We start from the raw sequence: 9,851 nt of genomic DNA on the forward strand, positions 1-9,851 counted from the left end.
TAGAGACTATATCCCGTAACTTTTCTAAAAATAGTTAAGGAACAGTTAATTGGAAACCATTCGGCGTGAAATCAATGCAGATGCAAAGTTTACAACTTGCACCAAATTCACTCAAAATTATTCATAGATACATTTTAAATACAAAGTGAATCACAATTACAGGAGAAAACATAGAAGAAAATCAACACGAGCTTGTTTTTGGTCATGTAGATCATGAGCTTTGAGCTTTAACACACAACACAAAAAAGCAATCCAGAAAGATAAACAAGGAATACGATGGACTTTATAAAGTTAAAGATTTCGACTCTGTGAAAGACCTTATTCAGAAAGTCAAAAGGCAAGTCACCAACTGGGAGAAAAAGAGTTGCAAACACATATGTGGTAAAAATTTGTCTCAAAATAAAAAACAATAACACAAAAAAACCATTAAAAATAGATGTAAGTCTATTAAAAATAGATTATACATGACATGATACTCTATATAGAAAATGCTGAAGGTGACACCCAAAAACAAATAGAATTCACCGGGAAATTTAGTTAAGTTGCTGGATACAAAATTAACCTACAGAAGTCAGTTGAGGCCTCAGAGAGTTGGAGAGGGAGGAAGGGGAAGAGGGCCAGTTATGCTTACACCTAACCCTCACCCTGACTACACTCGCCACTTCCATTCAACATGGTCTAGGAAGTCCTGACCATAATAATTAAGTGAAAAAAAAAAAAAAAAAAAGAGGAATCCGATGGCAGAGGAAAAAGTTAAACTGTCCCTCTTTGTAGATGCCCTGATACTCTATAGGAAATGCTGAAGGTGACACCTAAAAACAAATAGAACTCATCAGAAAACTCAGTTTAAGTTGCAGGATACAAAATTAATCTACAGAAATTGGTTGCATTTCTATACACTCACAAAAAAACTATCAGAATGAGAAATTAAGTAAGCAACCCCATTGACAATGACATTAACAAAAATGAAATACCTAGGGGTACATCTAACCCAGGAGGTAAAAGAGCCATACTCAGAAAACTGGAAGACATTGATGAAAGAACATGGAGATGACACAAACAAATGAAAGATATACTGTGCTCATGGATTGGAAGAATTTGTATTGGTAAAACGATTCCACACCCCCAAGGCAATCCAGAGATTCAATACCATTCCTCTCAAAATATCAATGGATTTTTCGCAGAAGACTACAAAAAAGAATTCCAAAATGTGTATGGAAACACAAAAGAACCTAAATAGTCAATACAATCTTAAGAAAGAAGGACAAACTTGGACATACCATGCTGCCTGATTTCAAAATATACTAGAAACCTAGACTCATCAAGACAGTATTACTTACTTACTTGCAAGTAAGTATTACTTACTTTTATTCGCACAACAGTAAGTAATGCACATAGATCTATGGAACAAAACTGAGAGCCCAGAAAGAAACCCATGCTTATATGGTCAATTCATCTATGACAAAGGAGGTGAGAAGACACAATGGGGAAAAGATAGCCTCTTTAATAAATGGTGTTGGGAAAACCTGACAGCTACATGCACAAGAATCACACTGGATTCCTTTCTCATACCATCTACAAAAACAACCTTAAAATAAATCATATACTTCAATGTAAAACCTGAAGCCATAAAACTCCTAGAAGAAAACATAGGCAGTATGCTCTTTGACATCAGTCTTAGCAATATTTTTTTATTGTTCTTCTCAAGCAAGGGAAAGAAAAGTAAAATAAACCAATGGGACTCCATCCAACTGAAAAGGTTTTCAACGGCAAAGGTAACCATCCACAAAACAAAAAGACAGCATACTGAATGTGAGAAAGTATTTGCAAACAATGTATCTGATAAGGGGTTCATATCCAAAATAGACCAAGAACTCATAGAACTCAACCTCCAAGAAACAAAAACCCTAACCCAAACCCTGACCCCTAACCCTAAACCAAACCCTGACTCTAACCCTAACTATATATATACATGCATGCATTCATACACATACATACACACATGAGAGACAGAGAGACAGTGGAAGAAAGAGAGACAGAAACATAGAAAGGCAGCAAGAGAGCGAGAGAACACAGGAGAGAGGAAATGAGTAGAAGACACAGACTTTACCTAAATCCATCTATAGGCTAGAACCAATCACAATGTCCATCCATTCTGGAGGGGTGGGGATTTATACAAGGTTATGTGACCAGGAGGCAAGACTGCCGGGAGCCATTGTAGGGGCAGCCCACCCCGGAAGCCAAGAGAAGACACTTGAACCAGGAGGACCTGGAAGATTGTAAGCCAGAGGGGGCGTTGTGTGAATTTTATTTACTTTCAATCCTCCCACAGGGGGCCTGGGAAATAGGCAGGAAGGGGAGTGACTTTCTCTAGATCCCAGAGCAGACCCAGGCCTGTTTCAGTTGTATTCTGTGCTACACCAGTCCTTTATGGAATCCTTCCTTTGTTCAGTCTGTGCATGAGCTCCATGTGATACCAGCCCATGGTTTTTTACAGGCACTGTAAGTGTTTCTAGGTCTATACACCTGATGGCTTCCCTAGAAAGTTGCCAGAATGGCTGCCACTGTGCAGATGGGGAGACTGGGGGGGGGGGGGACTGAGAGGCCCATGGCATTTGTCCAGGGCCACATCATGGGTGAGGAGGAAAAACTGGGTCTGAAACCAGCTGTGTCCACAGAGCTGGACCCTGGCCACACCCAAGTTGCCCCACGGCTGCAGGGCAGGCTAGGTTGATGTCAGTGTGTGGACATGGCATGGGATGCAGAGGTGCCCTTGGGGAGCTTTGTATAAGGAAGAAGCCTGGGCAAGGGGACCCCAGGAAGTGACCTCACATCCCTGGCAATGGAGCCCAACAGAACGTGGAACCTGGGTAACCAGGCATCCACATCCTAGAGGAGCCCCATAACCAGCTCATGTGGTTGGAAACATGATCTGCTGTGTCCCAATATCCCAAGGCCGTGGCCTCGGAAAGGTCGCAGTGCCAACGTCTTCCAACGCTGTCGACATTGGGTCAGGTCCCACTCCAGATGCCGTTGGCTCTTTGCCCGGAAGGACCCAAAGGTAAGCCAGGGAGGCCCCGAGCAGGCCACCCAAGCCAGACCACAACTCTGATTCCACTCGGGAAGCCCTCTGTCCCTTCCCTGGATGTGTGGAGGTGGGGGCTTCTGTGGGGTGGGTCTGCCTTAAGCAAGAACAGGCTGATGAGGAGTCAGAAGCCTGGTGGGCTGGTCATGTCCACACCCCAGGTTCAAGCTGGCTGGACAGGATAGGAAGAGAGAGCCCAGGCAGCGCCTTTCTGCCTGACGGTTGTTCTAAGCCCTCTAGGTGGATTTCTTTCCTCCCGGGTAGATATGTGAGCAGACAGGTGTGTGCCTGATCTGGGAGCAGAAGGTCGAGTGGGCAGAAGAAGCAGCGATAATGGCCGGGCGATGCCATGATCCCTCCAGGCTGGGCTGGCTGCTGGTCACTGTCATTGCAAAGCCTCCCATAGGAGATCGGCAAGGAGCTCCAATTAGGACACACGATCCATCTCCCCGAGTGAGGGGCTGAGGCACACCACACTGCCAGTGAGGGCCCACACAGGCTCCAGGTGAGTGTGGCCATGGATGGTCCTCCAGAACCACGGCCCAGAGGTCAACGGAGAAGGGCTCCTGTCCAGACACCTCCCACAGTGTCCGGAAGCCCCAGGCTTCCACAGGGCTGGAGCACCGTGTCAACCTTCCCCTGAGTCAGCTGGAGGATCTGGAGCCCACCAAGGCAGAGCACAAAGGTGAGAAGGCCGGGGGTGGGTGCATGAGAATTCTGGGCCACACCGAGAGGAGTGTCCAGAGGCTGGTGTTTGGCCCAGAGCAAGGGCTGGTCTCAGACCACCCATCTGGTGGTGGACTGCAGTCAGAGAAGACCTCCTGTGTGAGTTCCTGGGCTGGGAATTCTCTGGAAAGCTCTGGGAAGAGTTATGTCCTTGGAAAGGCACATGGAAAGGCAGGCATGTGGGTAATCTTTACTTCTCTCACAGGTCCAGCTGGAGACCCAGCGCCAGATGATGATTTGCCAGCTGGACAGGGAAAACCTGTACCTGCTTTTGCAGGAGACCGAGATCCAGATGGTGGTTTACCACCTCTGTAGAGAGGAACTTCAACTGCTTTTGCAGGAGACCCAGAGCCTGGTCAAAATTCACCACCCCTGCAGAGCCTGCTATGTTTCCTGCAGGAGACCCAGAGCTATTTCAGAAATCATCATCCCCACAAGCAAAGCCACCTCTGCCACCACCATTGCTGTCAGCTCCCAATCTACACCATCAACCTGCTCCCCCACCTGAAATTTACTTTCCTTCCCTGTATTTGTTTGTATTTGGGTCTTTTTAAATTTTAATTTTATCTTTAGTTTTATCTATTCTTCCACATTTTTTACGGCATACTCTACTTAAGTAATAAAATTTAAATATCAACATTTTCTATTTTCAGTTGCAGTTCAGGAGCATTAAGTACATTCACAATGCAGTATAACCATCACCACTTTCTATCTGAAGACTGTTTCATTCCTCAAAGTAAAACCCTGTGTCCCAAGCATGCACTCCCCATTCTTCCCTCCCGCAGCCTCTCACACCCCTAATCCTTTCTCTGCTTCTTTACTTCTTCTGGATGTTTCCTATAAATGAAACCATATAAAAGTTGGCTTTTTGTGTCTGTGCACTTATTTTAAGAGGGAACTGGTGAATATTTTTGTTTTTATTTGAAATAGCATTTTGGTTATTTGAGAGGGAAATCCAGGTGGATTAAAGAGAAGATGTACAGAACGAAGACCTTTTAGTAAATATGTGCATAATCTCAGGGTAGACATTGCTAAGTGTGACACCAGAGCCAGAAGTCAGAAGGGAAATGCTTAGCTCTTCTTGTGGCAAAAACAAACCAAGAAAAACTGGAAAAGCATTCCTCATAACCCAAGGCCAGAGAAAGGCGGATAAGACTTGTACACTGAAAACAACAGTAGCTTGTTGAAAGAAATTAAGAAAGGCCTAAATTCATGGGAAATAATCCCATATTCATGGATCAGAAGGCTTAATTCCGTGAGGATGGCAGTATTCCACATAGATCTAAAGATGCAAAGAATCCCTACCCAAATCCCAGGTAGTGTTTTGCAGAAATTGACAACCAATCTAAACCTCATGTGGAAAATGCAAGGGGCTCGGAATGGATAGATCAAGGAATCTTGAAAAAGAATAACAAAGTTGGAGGTATGGAGAGCCAGGCAGAACCCCAAGGTTGGTAGAAAGACAACTGAAGCTGAAGATACTTGAGATTCAACAGATGCAGAACAAAAGCCTTCTTGGAGTTCCCCTCATCTGAGTAAAAGCTGAAACTTCTGAAAAATGACCACAGCCAATATATTCCCTCTTCAGGGTAACTTCTATTCCAGGAGAAGGACCAAGAGTAACCCTACCATAAATCACTTCTGTGGGGTGTTTTATGGTGCTAAAGAAGATACAAAGATCACTCATCCGTGGACAAACATAACAAACTTTCTTACATCTCATTGTTTTGCAAATAACCCGTTAGTCTTTCCTGAAGAGACCTATCTGTTCTTCCCATAGAAGCCAATTCTCCCCTCTCCTTTTCCCCTATTAAGTTAGATTGATAAGCCTTTAAATTTTACAATTTAACATGTGAGTGACTTTTTGGATTGGCTCCTGTGCACATAGAAATAAACCTTTTCTCTTGTTCATATTTTCTTTATTTTGGCTGTTTTGGGAAGTGACACTGGATCATGGGGGATGCTCTTTTTTCACCTTCTTTAGTGACAACTTTTTGTCCATGGTTAAGCTATAAAAAGCCTTCTTGGTTTTGAGTCATACTTGGAATAGGTATACCTTTGGAAACCCCCTGGCAGGAAGGAACATCTTCAGTACTGCCAGGAGAATTTACTGGTTGTCTTGACGAAACACCTGATAAGATGATATTTGCAAGGATTTTATTTTAAAGGCTTTCACCCTAGAACAAAGATCCTATTTAAACCTCTTTGATGATCAAACTGAAAGAAAGATGAAGGAGTATCATGGCTAGCCTAAGATCACTTCCTTAACAGAACAAGAGAACGGAAATCAGATTTAGAGCAAAAATTAAAATCCATCATCAACCCTCCCACCCATATATACACTGTGTTCATGCAGTCTTCCAGATGGCCCCTTGGAGAAAATCCTCACCAAGATCCCAAATGGACACATCCTGGTCCAGAGCCGCCTGCTAATTTTCAGAACTTGGCCCAGCTGGAGGCTGCTATTCTGGCCTGGGAGGAGCTATTTGTGAGTTCTCCTCTGCTAAGACCACCTGGCTAAAGTAGAACCACGCGCTCTGAGGGAGACAGAGCACACGGAGCCTTTGCAGAAGGATCCATGAAAACATCCAAAGGCGCAGAGCTCTAAATCTGGACACAGGAATCTTCTGATTTACATCTTAGTTGGAAATCTTCTCCTTGATATAAAGAGTCAACTTCAAGATAGTGAAGTTGGATGGGCAGGTCAGCCTCTTGAATACGCAATTCCTTGAAAAATTAAAAACAGGCATCCTTGCTTTACTAATCTCGTCGATACAGAAACAGAAATGTGACTCTAGGGGGAATTCAAAGCCCACCCACCCTTCTCACTGATATCAAAGTCTCCACGTTCTTCTCAGGTCAAGGCATTGGGAAAAGAACTGTTCTGCACTCAAGAAAGAAGAAAAACTTAGATACTAATTTCCCTACACCTCTGATAATAGGAAATATGCCCCAGAAGCTCTTTAAAGTGCTTACATCCTTCCTCAGGCCCTTCTGCCAGCAAGAGCTGTGTCCTCCATGTCCTGAGAACCAAGTCTTTAAACGTGAACATGCAAAGAAATAATTCTAACTTGAGAGTGCCTTGCTACCTGAGACTGAAAAGAAAAATGCTGATTGTAGACAAACTGGATATTTTTATCCACACAGATGGATTTTCAGAACTAACAAGATGGCCACAACGTATTTCCAAAAATTCCTTTGACCAGAATTTAGTCCACAGCCTCCATAAGATTATATATCAGGGCAAATCTAAATCTGAAAAGTCTTCTCTGCAGATATTAGTAAAAATCTTTAGCTTTCACTAAGCAAATAATCATTCTTGGTCCATCTTCCAGAAACACAATTCACAGCCTACTCTTATATAAACAGATGATTCTGGATTATGCAGTTTTACTGACTCATGGCTAAAATTTTGGGAAGAAGTTATATCTAGTGGCATTTGTTTGTATTATTATTCTTTATCTTTTATTACTAAGGATGGGGGTAGGGAAGCCTCATTCAAGAACCTGGGAGGGAAAGTTACTTTTCCCATATGCATACAATGGAATACTATTCAGAAATAGAAAGGAATTAACCATCAACCATGCAAAAAACATGGGTGAATCCCACATGTATATTGCTAAGTGAAAGAATTCAGTCTGAGGCTTCACACTGTAGGGCTCCATTTCTATGACATTCTGGAACAGGTAAATCAGAGATGGTAAACAGGTTATGGGGTGGGGGTTGAAATATTCCATGTGATACTTAAGTGATGGATACCTGCCATGAGGCATTAGTCTAAACCCATGGATTTTTCCAACCCAACAAGTAAATCATAATATATTCAAATTTAGTTTTTTAATTTTTTAGGATATGGGAGTGTCACAGGATGGAATAGAGAATGTGACAAAGAATCTAACTCATTTAGAAATGTATGAAAAAGACTCACTGTTAGGTGGTGGAGCAAAAGATATTTGACCTAATTAACTATGGAAAAGACTGGAATCTTGTAGAACAAAGGCAAATTGTGCCATCCATAAATGCTGGACTCTGTAAGTTCTTTCCCATGGTGGTAGGAGTTAACAATACTGAAACTACTATATCTGTAATCCAGAATGGAGTAAGCAGTGAATTCAATGGAGGATAAATGGTGGAAATCAGGTTTCTTACCGTTGGAGTGGGAGGTTACAGACAAGCAAAGGAAGGTTACGATACCCATGTAATAATGGATAGATTTTATTTCCTCAATTTTAAAAACTTTTGTGCATCAAAAGGTGCTATCCAGAAAGTGAAAACATAGCCTACAGAATGGAACAAAATATTTGTACATGATATATCTGACAAGAGCCTGTTCTTCAGAACACATCAAGAACTTTTACAAATCGTCAACAACAAGAAGACAACCTAATTGTTTGAATAGAAAAGGACTTGAATATATCCTTCTCCAGAAAAGAAATGCAAATGGTCAACAAGCACATAAAAAGATGTGCAGAAGAAGAAAGGAAACCCACGAGGTGGAACTATGTCAGAGGAAAGCAAGAACCCATGGAAAGAGCTTTCAGTAGCCAAAGCAGGAGTGAACTGAACAACCAAATACTGTTCTGATGAATTGTAACCAAAATCTTAGAATAATGATCTGGGTGGAGTGTCCACACTGTTAAAAATAAATGACTATATATATATATATCGTGTGTATGTGTGTGTGTGTGTTTTATGAGAACTGTTGAATGAACTGTGAGGAAGAACTCCAAATAGTTGATGTAGATACTCAGTCATTCATTAAGGGGGTGGGGCTATCTTCCCTGTCCTGAAGTGTGGGGGCTGCATAGTGACATCATCTTAAAGGAGACACACAGTGCAGACTTAAGGAAAAAGTGACGTCACAGTGGGGAAAACCTTACAAACACTACCTAAGCCAGGAAGACAAAGTTAACATGAACACTTTTTTTTTTTAAGTTTTGTAATTCTCCATTTATTTGAGAGAACTTTGAATTCCACAAGATTTGAATTTCACACTAAAGTGAATCAAATTTTAAACCATATTTCAGTCAACTTGCCAAATATGTATAATAGTATCACATCAAACAACTACAAAAATGTGAAAACATAACATTTCAGACTGGAGTGTTTTCTAACACCGTCAAGCAACACTCCAATTTTCAGTAGACCGTGACTGGAGGTCCCACAGATTATCCCACAGTGATAAGTTGCTTTGATGTATGTTTCCGTGATATAAAGTCATGAGAAAGCACTTTGCCTCTGTGATCTGCTTCCTCAAAACCCATGACTCTATTCTAATCACAAGAAAAACAGCAAGTAGATCTCAGTGTGTGACAGTCTACAAAATACCTAACTGTCTCCTCCTGAACACTGTCTAGGTCACTGAGAGAAGGATAGTGTGAGAAAATGTCAAAGCCAAAGAGATCCGAAAGTGACATGATGACTCAATGCCATGTAATACCCTGGATGTGATCCTAGGGCAGAAAAACGGAGAATAAAAGGAACCTGAATAAAATATGGGTTTTAGTTCATAGTAAGGTATCCATATTTGTTCATTGATTGTGACAGTTCTGTAGAAAACTAGAATGAGAGGTGAAATTAAAAGTTAAATAAGAACAAGCTACTGCATCAACCTGTAAATCTAGAATAAAAGGGTGATATCCTCATAACACACAAAAAAAACTAACCCTCAGATATGGAAAATACAAGCAGATCAATTAACCACCCTATGACCCTTTCTCCCCGATCATTTCCAAAGAAGATAAAATACTGAAGCATAAATTAATTAATACAATTTTAATTTACCTACTCTTGGCTATTACTATAGAGAGTCTAATAATATTGGGGTCTGTTGAAAAACGTGTTTGCCACATTGAAAAATTGTGTAATGAAGGATACATATGCCGGTATAATTATAAAATGGTGTATTCATAAATGTGCTAGTCTCCTTTGGAATGCTGACATATGTGGTTCACAATCTCCTACTTCCTAATTTTCACTAGAAATTAAGGTTATAAAGGGTAAGAATTCTAATATATTTACATGAACTATTGGGAATAAT

The sequence above is a fragment of the Balaenoptera physalus genome, assembly GCF_965194825.1.
Source record: "Balaenoptera physalus genome assembly, chromosome: 14".
Classification (NCBI taxonomy): Eukaryota; Metazoa; Chordata; class Mammalia; order Artiodactyla; family Balaenopteridae; genus Balaenoptera; species Balaenoptera physalus.